We start from the raw sequence: 12074 nt of genomic DNA, 5'->3' as shown, positions 1-12074 counted from the left end.
AGAAAACGTGCTCAGCTCGACGAGAAAATGCGATTTAAGCAATAAAATTAAAAATGCACCCAAAACCTAAACCAAACGTTGCAGGTGGTAATTTCTTCATGCGCAGTGGTCAACGCGGCACTCTCTAGCTGCCAAGAGCACTTTTTACTATGCGCACCTAACCAGAGTGACGGGAGGAGCACATTTCAGAAAACGTGCTCAGCTCGTCCAGAAAATGCGATTTAAGCAATAAATTTAAAAATGCACCTAAAACCTAAACCAAACGTTGCAGATGGTCATTTCTTCATGCGCAGTGGTCAACGCGGCACTCTCTAGCTGCCAAGAGCACTTTTTACTATGCACACCCAACCAGAGTGACGGGAGGAGCGCATTTTAGAAAACGTGCTCAGCTCGACGAGAAAATGCGATTTAAGCAATAAAATTAAAAATGCACCCAAAACCTAAACCAAACGTTGCAGGTGGTTCTTTCTTCATGCGCAGTGGTCAACGCGGCACTCTCTAGCTGCCAAGAGCACTTTTTACTATGCGCACCCAACCAGAGTGACGGGAGGAGCGCATTTCAGAAAACGTGCTCAGCTCGTCGAGAAAATGCGATTTAAGCAATAAAATTAAAAATGCACCTAAAACCTAAACCAAAAGTTGCAGGTGGTTATTTCTTCATGCGCAGCAGTCAACACGGCACTCTCTAGCTGCCAAGAGCACTTTTTACTATGCGCACCCACCCAGAGTGACGGGAGGAGCATATTTCAGAAAACGTGCTCAGCTCGTCCAGATAATGCGATTTAAGCAATAAAATTAAAAATGCACCTAAAACCTAAACCAAACGTTGCAGATGGTCATTTCTTCATGCGCAGTGGTCAACGCGGCACTCTGTAGCTGCCAAGAGCACCTTTTACTATGCACACCCAACCAGAGTGACGGGAGGAGCGCATTTTAGAAAACGTGCTCCGCTCGACGAGAAAATGCGATTTAAGCAATAAAATTAAAAATGCACCCAAAACCTAAACCAAACGTTGCAGGTGGTTATTTCTTCATGTGCAGTGGTCAACGCGGCACTCTCTAGCTGCCAAGAGCACTTTTTACTATGCGCACCCAACCAGAGTGACGGGAGGAGCACATTTCAGAAAACGTGCTCAGCTCGTCGAGAAAATGCGATTTAAGCAATAAAATTAAAAATGCACCTAAAACCTAAACCAAACGTTGCAGGTGGTTATTTCTTCATGCGCAGCAGTCAACGCGGCACTCTCTAGCTGCCAAGAGCACTTTTTACTATGCGCACCCAACCAGAGTGACGGGAGGAGCACATTTCAGAAAACGTGCTCAGCTCGTCGAGAAAATGCGATTTAAGCAATAAAATTAAAAATGCACCTCAAACCTAAACCAAACGTTGCAGGTGGTTATTTCTTCATATTCAGCAGTCAACGCGGCACTCTCTAGCTGCCAAGAGCACTTTTTACTATGCGCACCCAACCAGAGTGACGGGAGGAGCACATTTCAGAAAACGTGCTCAGCTCGTCGAGAAAATGCGATTTAAGCAATAAAATTAAAAATGCACCTAAAACCTAAACCAAAAGTTGCAGGTGGTTATTTCTTCATGCGCAGCAGTCAACACGGCACTCTCTAGCTGCCAAGAGCACATTTTACTATGCGCACCCAACCAGAATGACGGGAGGAGCACATTTCAGAAAACGTGCTCAGCTCGTCGGGAAAATGCGATTTAAGCAATAACATTAAAAATGCACCCAAAACCTAAACCAAACGTTGCAGATGGTCATTTCTTCATGTGCAGTGGTCAACGCGGCACTCTCTAGCTGCCAAGAGCACTTTTTACAATGGACACCCAACCAGAGTGACGGGGGGAGCGCATTTCAGAAAACGTGCTCAGCTCGTCGAGAAAATGCGATTTAAGCAATAAAATTAAAAATGCACCTAAAAACCTAAACCAAACGTTGCAGGTGGTTATTTCTTCATGCGCATTGGTGAACGCGGCACTCTCTAGCTGCCAAGAGCACTTTTTACTATGTGCACCCAACCAGAGTGACGTGAGGAGCACATTTCAGAAAACGTGCTCAGCTCGTCGAGAAAATGCGATTTAAGCAATAAAATTAAAAATGCACCTAAAACCTAAACCAAACGTTGCAGGTGGTTATTTCTTCATGCGCAGCAGTCAACGCGGCACTCTCTAGCTGCCAAGAGCACTTTTTACTATGCGCACCCAACCAGAGTGACGGGAGGAGCACATTTCAGAAAACGTGCTCAGCTCGTCGAGAAAATGCGATTTAAGCAATAAAATTAAAAATGCACCCAAAACATTAAACCAAACGTTGCAGGTGGTTATTTCTTCATGCGCAGTGGTCAACGCGGCACTCTCTAGCTGCCAAGAGCATTTTTTACTATGCGCACCCAACCAGAGTGACGGGAGGAGCACATTTCAGAAAACGTGCTCAGCTTGTCGAGAAAATGCGATTTAAGCAATAAAATTAAAAATGCACCTAAAACCTAAACCAAACGTTGCAGGTGGTTATTTCTTCATGCGCAGTGGTCAACGCGGCACTCTCTAGCTGCCAAGAGCACTTTTTACTATGCGCACCCAACCAGAGTGACGGGAGGAGCACATTTCAGAAAACGTGCTCAGCTCGTTGAGAAAATGCGATTTAAGCAATAAAATTAAAAATGCACCTAAAACCTAAACCAAACGTTGCAGGTGGTTATTTTTTCGTGCGCAGCAGTCAACGCGGCACTCTCTAGCTGCCAAGAGCACTTTTTACTATGCGCACCCTACCAGAGTGACGGGAGGAGCACATTTCAGAAAACGTGCTCAGCTCGTCGAGTAAATGCAATTTAAGCAATAAAATTAAAAATGCACCCAAAACCTAAACCAAACGTTGCAGGTGGTCATTTCTTCATGCGCAGTGGTCAACGCGGCACTCTCTAGCTGCCAAGAGCACTTTTTACTATGCACACCCAACCAGAGTGACGGGAGGAGCACATTTCAGAAAACGTGCTCAGCTCGTCCAGACAATGCGATTTAAGCAATAAAATTAAAAATGCACCCAAAACCTAAACCAAACGTTGCAGGTGGTTATTTCTTCATGCGCAGTGGTCAACGCGGCACTCTCTAGCTGCCAAGAGCACTTTTTACTATGCGCACCCAACCAGAGTGACGGGAGGAGCACATTTCAGAAAACGTGCTCAGCTCGTCCAGAAAATGCGATTTAGGCAATAAAATTTAAAATGCACCTAAAACCTAAACCAAACGTTGCAGGTGGTTATTTCTTCATGCGCAGTGGTCAACGCGGCACTCTCTAGCTGCCAAGAGCACTTTTTACTATGCGCACCCAACCAGAGTGACGGGAGGAGCACATTTAAGAAAACGTGCTCAGCTCGTCGAGAAAATGCGATTGAAGCAATAAAATTAAAAATGCACCTAAAACCTAAACCAAAAGTTGCAGGTGGTTATTTCTTCATGCGCAGCAGTCAACACGGCACTCTCTAGCTGCCAAGAGCACTTTTTACTATGCGCACCCACCCAGAGTGACGGGAGGAGCATATTTCAGAAAACGTGCTCAGCTCGTCGAGAAAATGCGATTTAAGCAATAAAATTAAAAATGCACCCAAAACCTAAACCAAACGTTGCAGATGGTTATTTCTTCATGCGCAGTGGTCAACGCGGCACTCTCTAGCTGCCAAGAGCACTTTTTACTATGCGCACCCACCCAGAGTGACGGGAGGAGCACATTTCAGAAAACGTGCTCAGCTCGTCGAGAAAATGCGATTTAAGCAATAAAATTAAAAATGCACCTAAAATCTATACCAAACGTTGCAGGTGGTTATTTCTGGTTATTTCATCATGCGCAGCAGTCAAAGCGGCACTCTCTAGCTGCCAAGAGCACTTTTTACTATGTGGACCCAACCAGAGTGACGGGAGGAGCACATTTCAGAAAACGTGCTCAGCTCGTCGAGAAAATGCGATTCAAGCAATACAATTTAAAATGCACCTAAAACCTAAACCAAACGTTGCAGGTGGTTATTTCTTCATGCGCATTGGTCAACGCGGCACTCTCTAGCTGCCAAGAGCACTTTTTACTTTGCGCACCCAACCAGAGTGACGGGAGGAGCACATTTCAGAAAACGTGCTCAGCTCGTCGAGAAAATGCGATTTAAGCAATAAAATTAAAAATGCACCCAAAACCTAAACCAAACGTTGCAGGTGGTTATTTCTTCATGCGCAGTTGTCGACGCGGCACTCTCTAGCTGCCAAGAGCACTTTTTACTATGCGCACCCAACCAGAGTGACGGGAGGAGCACATTTCAGAAAACGTGCTCAGCTCGTCCAGAAAAGGCTATTTAAGCAATAAAATAAAAAAATGCACCTAAAACCTAAACCAAACGTTGCAGATGGTCATTTCTTCATGCGCAGTGGTCAATGCGGCACTCTCTAGCTGCCAAGAGCACTTTTTACTATGCGCACCAAACCAGAGTGACGGGAGGAGCACATTTCAGAAAACGTGCTCAGCTCGTCGAGAAAATGCGATTTAAGCAATAAAATTAAAACTGCACCCAAAACCTAAACCAAACGTTGCAGATGGTCATTTCTTCATGTGCAGTGGTCAACGCGGCACTCTCTAGCTGCCAAGAGCACTTTTTACTATGCACACCCAACCAGAGTGACGGGAGGAGCACATTTCAAAAAACGTGCTCAGCTCGTCGAGAAAATGCGATTCAAGCAATAAAATTAAAAATGCACCCAAAACCTAAACCAAACGTTGCAGGTGGTTATTTCTTCATGCGCAGTGTTCAACGCGGCACTCTCTAGCTGCCAAGAGCACTTTTTACTATGCGCACCCAACCAGAGTGACGGGAGGGGCACATTTCAGAAAACGTGCTCAGCTCGTCGAGAAAATGCGATTTAAGCAATAAAATTAAAAATGCACCTAAAACCTAAACCAAACGTTGCAGGTGGTTATTTCTTCATGCGCAGCAGTCAACGCGGCACTCTCTAGCTGCCGTAGCACTTTTTACTATGCGCACCCAACCAGAGTGACGGGAGGAGCACATTTCAGAAAACGTGCTCAGCTCGTCGAGAAAATGCGATTTAAGCAATAAAATTAAAAATGCACCTCTAAACCAAACGTTGCAGGTGGTTATTTCTTCATATGCAGCAGTCAACGCGGCACTCTCTAGCTGCCAAGAGCACTTTTTACTATGCGCACCCAACCAGAGTGACGGGAGGAGCACATTTCAGAAAACGTGCTCAGCTCGTCGAGAAAATGCGATTTAAGCAATAAAATTAAAAATGCACCTAAAAACCTAAACCAAACGTTGCAGGTGGTTATTTTTTTCATGCGCATTGGTCAACCCGGCACTCTCTAGCTGCCAAGAGCACTTTTTACTATGTGCACCCAACCAGAGTGACGTGAGGAGCACATTTCAGAAAACGTGCTCAACTCGTCAAGAAAATGCGATTTAAGCAATAAAATTAAAAATGCACCCAAAACCGAAACCAAACGTTGCAGATGGTCATTTCTTCATGCGCAGTGGTCAACGCGGCACTCTCTAGCTGCCAAGAGCACTTTTTACTATGCACACCCAACCAGAGTGACGGGTGGAGCACATTTCAGAAAACGTGCTCAGCTCGTCCAGACAATGCGATTTAAGCAATAAAATTAAAAATGCACCCAAAACCTAAACCAAACGTTGCAGGTGGTTATTTCTTCATGCGCAGTGGTCAACGCGGCACTCTCTAGCTGCCAAGAGCACTTTTTACTATGCGCACCCAACCAGAGTGACGGGAGGAGCGCATTTCAGAAAACGTGCTCAGCTCGTCGAGAAAATGCGATTTAAGCAATAAAATTAAAAATGCACCTAAAACCTAAACCAAAAGTTGCAGGTGGTTATTTCTTCATGCGCAGCAGTCAACACGGCACTCTCTAGCTGCCAAGAGCACTTTTTACTATGCGCACCCAACCAGAGTGACGGGAGGAGCACATTTCAGAAAACGTGCTCAGCTCGTCCAGAAAATGCGATTTAAGCAATAAAATTAAAAATGCACCTAAAACCTAAACCAAACGTTGCAGATGGTCATTTCTTCATGCGCAGTGGTCAACGCGGCACTCTCTAGCTGCCAAGAGCACTTTTTACTATGCACACCCAACCAGAGTGACGGGAGGAGCACATTTCAGAAAACGTGCTCAGCTCGTCCAGACAATGCGATTTAAGCAATAAAATTAAAAATGCACCCAAAACCTAAACCAAACGTTGCAGATGGTCATTTCTTCATGTGCAGTGGTCAACGCAGCACTCTCTAGCTGCCAAGAGCACTTTTTACTATGCACACCCAACCAGAGCGACGGGAGGAGCGCATTTCAGAAAACGTGCTCAGCTCGTCGAGAAAATGCGATTTAAGCAATAAAATTAAAAATGCACCCAAAACCTAAACCAAACGTTGCAGGTGGTTATTTCTTTATGCGCAGTGGTCAACGCGGCACTCTCTAGCTGCCAAGAGCACTTTTTACTATGCGCACCCAACCAGAGTGACGGGAGGAGCACATTTCAGAAAACGTGCTCAGCTCGTCGAGAAAATGCGATTTAAGCAATAAAATTTAAAATGCACCTAAAACCTAAACCAAACGTTGCAGGTGGTTATTTCTTCATGCGCAGTGGTCAACGCGGCACTCTCTAGCTGCCAAGAGCACTTTTTACTATGTGCACCCAACCAGAGTGACGGGAGGAGCACATTTCAGAAAACGTGCTCAGCTCGTCGAGAAAATGCGATTTAAGTAATACAATTAAAAATGCACCTAAAACCTAAACCAAACGTTGCAGGTGGTTATTTCTTCATGCACAGTGGTCAACGCGGCACTCTCTAGCTGCCAAGAGCACTTTTTACTATGCGCACCCAACCAGAGTGACGGGAGGAGCACATTCCAGAAAACGTGCTCAGCTCGTCGAGAAAATGCGATTTAAGCAATAAAATTAAAAATGCACCCAAAACCTAAACCAAACGTTGCAGATGGTCATTTCTTCATGTGCAGTGGTGAACGCGGCACTCTCTAGCTGCCAAGAGCACTTTTTACTATGCGCACCCAACCAGAGTGACAGGAGGAGCACATTTCAGAAAACGTGCTCAGCTCGTTGACAAAATGCGATTTAAGCAATAAAATTAAAAATGCACCCAAAACCTAAACCAAACGTTGCAGATGGTCATTTCTTCATGCGCAGTGGTCAACGCGGCACTCTCTAGCTGCCAAGAGCACTTTTTACTATGCGCTCCCAACCAGAGTGACGGGAGGAGCACATTTCAGAAAACGTGCTCAGCTCGTCGAGAAAAATGCGATTTAAGCAATAAAATTAAAAATGCACCTAAAACCTAAACCAAACGTTGCAGGTGGTTATTTCTTCGTGCGCAGCAGTCAACGCGGCACTCTCTAGCTGCCAAGAGCACTTTTTACTATGCGCACCCAACCAGAGTGACGGGAGGAGCACATTTCAGAAAACGTGCTCAGCTCGTCGAGTCAATGCAATTTAAGCAATAAAATAAAAAATGCACCCAAAACCTAAACCAAACGTTGCAGGTGGTTATTTCTTCATGCGCAGTGGTCAACGCGGCACTCTCTAGCTGCCAAGAGCACTTTTTACTACGCGCACCCAACCAGAGTGACGGGAGGAGCACATTTCAGAAAACGTGCTCAGCTCGTCCAGAAAATGCGATTTAAGCAATAAAATTAAAAATGCACCTAAAACCTAAACCAAACGTTGCAGATGGTCATTTCTTCATGCGCAGTGGTCAACGCGGCACTCTCTAGCTGCCAAGTGCACTTTTTACTATGCGCACCCAACCAGAGTGACGGGAGGAGCACATTTCAGAAAACGTGCTCAGCTCGTCCAGACAATGCGATTTAAGCAATAAAATTAAAAATGCACCCAAAACCTAAACCAAACGTTGCAGGTGGTTATTTCTTCATGCGCAGTGGTCAACGCGGCACTCTCTAGCTGCCAAGAGCACTTTTTACTATGCGCACCCAACCAGAGTGACGGGAGGAGCGCATTTCAGAAAACGTGCTCAGCTCGTCGAGAAAATGCGATTTAAGCAATAAAATTAAAAATGCACCTAAAACCTAAACCAAAAGTTGCAGGTGGTTATTTCTTCATGCGCAGCAGTCAACACGGCACTCTCTAGCTGCCAAGAGCACTTTTTACTATGCGCACCCAACCAGAGTGACGGGAGGAGCACATTTCAGAAAACGTGCTCAGCTCGTCGAGTAAATGCGATTTAAGCAATAAAATTAAAAATGCACCCAAAACCTAAACCAAACGTTGCAGGTGGTTATTTCTTCATGCGCAGTGGTCAACGCGGCACTCTCTAGCTGCCAAGAGCACTTTTTACTATGCGCACCCAACCAGAGTGACGGGAGGAGCACATTTCAGAAAACGTGCTCAGCTCGTCGAGAAAATGCGATTTAAGCAATAAAATTAAAAATGCACCTAAAACCTAAACCAAACGTTGCAGGTGGTTATTTCTTCATATGCAGCAGTCAACGCGGCACTCTCTAGCTGCCAAGAGCACTTTTTACTATGCGCACCCAACCAGAGTGACGGGAGGAGCACATTTCAGAAAACGTGCTCAGCTCGTCGAGAAAATGCGATTTAAGCAATAAAATTAAAAATGCACTTAAAAACCTAAACCAAACGTTGCAGGTGGTTATTTCTTCATGCGCATTGGTCAACGCGGCACTCTCTAGCTGCCAAGAGCACTTTTTACTATGTGCACCCAACCAGAGTGACGGGAGGAGCACATTTCAGAAAACGTGCTCAGCTCGTCGAGAAAATGCGATTTAAGCAATAAAATTAAAAATGCACCCAAAACATTAAACCAAAGGTTGCAGGTGGTTATTTCTTCATGCGCAGTGGTCAACGCGGCACTCTCTAGCTGCCAAGAGCATTTTTTACTATGCGCACCCAACCAGAATGACGGGAGGAGCACATTTCAGAAAACGTGCTCAGCTCGTCGAGAAAATGCGATTTAAGCAATAAAATTAAAAATGCACCTAAAACCTAAACCAAACGTTGCAGGTGGTTATTTCTTCATGCGCAGTGGTCAACGCGGCACTCTCTAGCTGCCAAGAGCACTTTTTACTATGCGCACCCAACCAGAGTGACGGGAGGAGCACATTTCAGAAAACGTGCTCAGCTCGTCGAGAAAATGCGATTTAAGCAATAAAATTAAAAATGCACCTAAAACCTAAACCAAACGTTGCAGGTGGTTATTTCTTCGTGCGCAGCAGTCAACGCGGCACTCTCTAGCTGCCAAGAGCACTTTTTACTATGCGCACCCAACCAGAGTGACGGGAGGAGCACATTTCAGAAAACGTGCTCAGCTCGTCGAGTAAATGCAATTTAAGCAATAAAATTAAAAATGCACCCAAAACCTAAACCAAACGTTGCAGGTGGTTATTTCTTCATGCGCAGTGGTCAACGCGGCACTCTCTAGCTGCCAAGAGCACTTTTTACTATGCGCACCCAACCAGAGTGACGGGAGGAGCGCATTTCAGAAAACGTGCTCAGCTCGTCGAGAAAATGCGATTTAAGCAATAAAATTAAAAATGCACCTAAAACCTAAACCAAAAGTTTCAGGTGGTTATTTCTTCATGCGCAGCAGTCAACACGGCACTCTCTAGCTGCCAAGAGCACTTTTTACTATGCGCACCCAACCAGAGTGACGGGAGGATCACATTTGAGAAAACGTGCTCAGCTCGTCGGGAAAATGTGATTTAAGCAATAAAATTAAAAATGCACCCAAAACCTAAACCAAACGTTGCAGATGGTCATTTCTTCATGTGCAGTGGTCAACGCGGCACTCTCTAGCTGCCAAGAGCACTTTTTACTATGCACACCCAACCAGAGTGACGGGAGGAGCGCATTTCAGAAAACGTGCTCAGCTCGTCGAGAAAATGCGATTTAAGCAATAAAATTAAAAATGCACCCAAAACCTAAACCAAACGTTGCAGGTGGTTATTTCTTTATGCGCAGTGGTCAACGCGGCACTCTCTAGCTGCCAAGAGCACTTTTTACTATGCGCACCCAACCAGAGTGACGGGAGGAGCACATTTCAGAAAACGTGCTCAGCTCGTCGAGAAAATGCGATTTAAGCAATAAAATTTAAAATGCACCTAAAACCTAAACCAAACGTTGCAGGTGGTTATTTCTTCATGCGCAGTGGTCAACGCGGCACTCTCTAGCTGCCAAGAGCACTTTTTACTATGTGCACCCAACCAGAGTGACGGGAGGAGCACATTTCAGAAAACGTGCTCAGCTCGTCGAGAAAATGCGATTTAAGTAATACAATTAAAAATGCACCTAAAACCTAAACCAAACGTTGCAGGTGGTTATTTCTTCATGCACAGTGGTCAACGCGGCACTCTCTAGCTGCCAAGAGCACTTTTTACTATGCGCACCCAACCAGAGTGACGGGAGGAGCACATTCCAGAAAACGTGCTCAGCTCGTCGAGAAAATGCGATTTAAGCAATAAAATTAAAAATGCACCCAAAACCTAAACCAAACGTTGCAGATGGTCATTTCTTCATGTGCAGTGGTGAACGCGGCACTCTCTAGCTGCCAAGAGCACTTTTTACTATGCGCACCCAACCAGAGTGACAGGAGGAGCACATTTCAGAAAACGTGCTCAGCTCGTTGACAAAATGCGATTTAAGCAATAAAATTAAAAATGCACCCAAAACCTAAACCAAACGTTGCAGATGGTCATTTCTTCATGCGCAGTGGTCAACGCGGCACTCTCTAGCTGCCAAGAGCACTTTTTACTATGCGCTCCCAACCAGAGTGACGGGAGGAGCACATTTCAGAAAACGTGCTCAGCTCGTCGAGAAAAATGCGATTTAAGCAATAAAATTAAAAATGCACCTAAAACCTAAACCAAACGTTGCAGGTGGTTATTTCTTCGTGCGCAGCAGTCAACGCGGCACTCTCTAGCTGCCAAGAGCACTTTTTACTATGCGCACCCAACCAGAGTGACGGGAGGAGCACATTTCAGAAAACGTGCTCAGCTCGTCGAGTCAATGCAATTTAAGCAATAAAATAAAAAATGCACCCAAAACCTAAACCAAACGTTGCAGGTGGTTATTTCTTCATGCGCAGTGGTCAACGCGGCACTCTCTAGCTGCCAAGAGCACTTTTTACTACGCGCACCCAACCAGAGTGACGGGAGGAGCACATTTCAGAAAACGTGCTCAGCTCGTCCAGAAAATGCGATTTAAGCAATAAAATTAAAAATGCACCTAAAACCTAAACCAAACGTTGCAGATGGTCATTTCTTCATGCGCAGTGGTCAACGCGGCACTCTCTAGCTGCCAAGTGCACTTTTTACTATGCGCACCCAACCAGAGTGACGGGAGGAGCACATTTCAGAAAACGTGCTCAGCTCGTCCAGACAATGCGATTTAAGCAATAAAATTAAAAATGCACCCAAAACCTAAACCAAACGTTGCAGGTGGTTATTTCTTCATGCGCAGTGGTCAACGCGGCACTCTCTAGCTGCCAAGAGCACTTTTTACTATGCGCACCCAACCAGAGTGACGGGAGGAGCGCATTTCAGAAAACGTGCTCAGCTCGTCGAGAAAATGCGATTTAAGCAATAAAATTAAAAATGCACCTAAAACCTAAACCAAAAGTTGCAGGTGGTTATTTCTTCATGCGCAGCAGTCAACACGGCACTCTCTAGCTGCCAAGAGCACTTTTTACTATGCGCACCCAACCAGAGTGACGGGAGGAGCACATTTCAGAAAACGTGCTCAGCTCGTCGAGTAAATGCGATTTAAGCAATAAAATTAAAAATGCACCCAAAACCTAAACCAAACGTTGCAGGTGGTTATTTCTTCATGCGCAGTGGTCAACGCGGCACTCTCTAGCTGCCAAGAGCACTTTTTACTATGCGCACCCAACCAGAGTGACGGGAGGAGCACATTTCAGAAAACGTGCTCAGCTCGTCGAGAAAATGCGATTTAAGCAATAAAATTAAAAATGCACCTAAAACCTAAACCAAACGTTGCAGGTGGTTATT

Source organism: Syngnathus scovelli, chromosome 18 (assembly GCF_024217435.2).
Source record: "Syngnathus scovelli strain Florida chromosome 18, RoL_Ssco_1.2, whole genome shotgun sequence".
Lineage (NCBI taxonomy): Eukaryota > Metazoa > Chordata > Actinopteri > Syngnathiformes > Syngnathidae > Syngnathus > Syngnathus scovelli.
Note: the sequence above shows the minus strand (reverse complement) of the source record.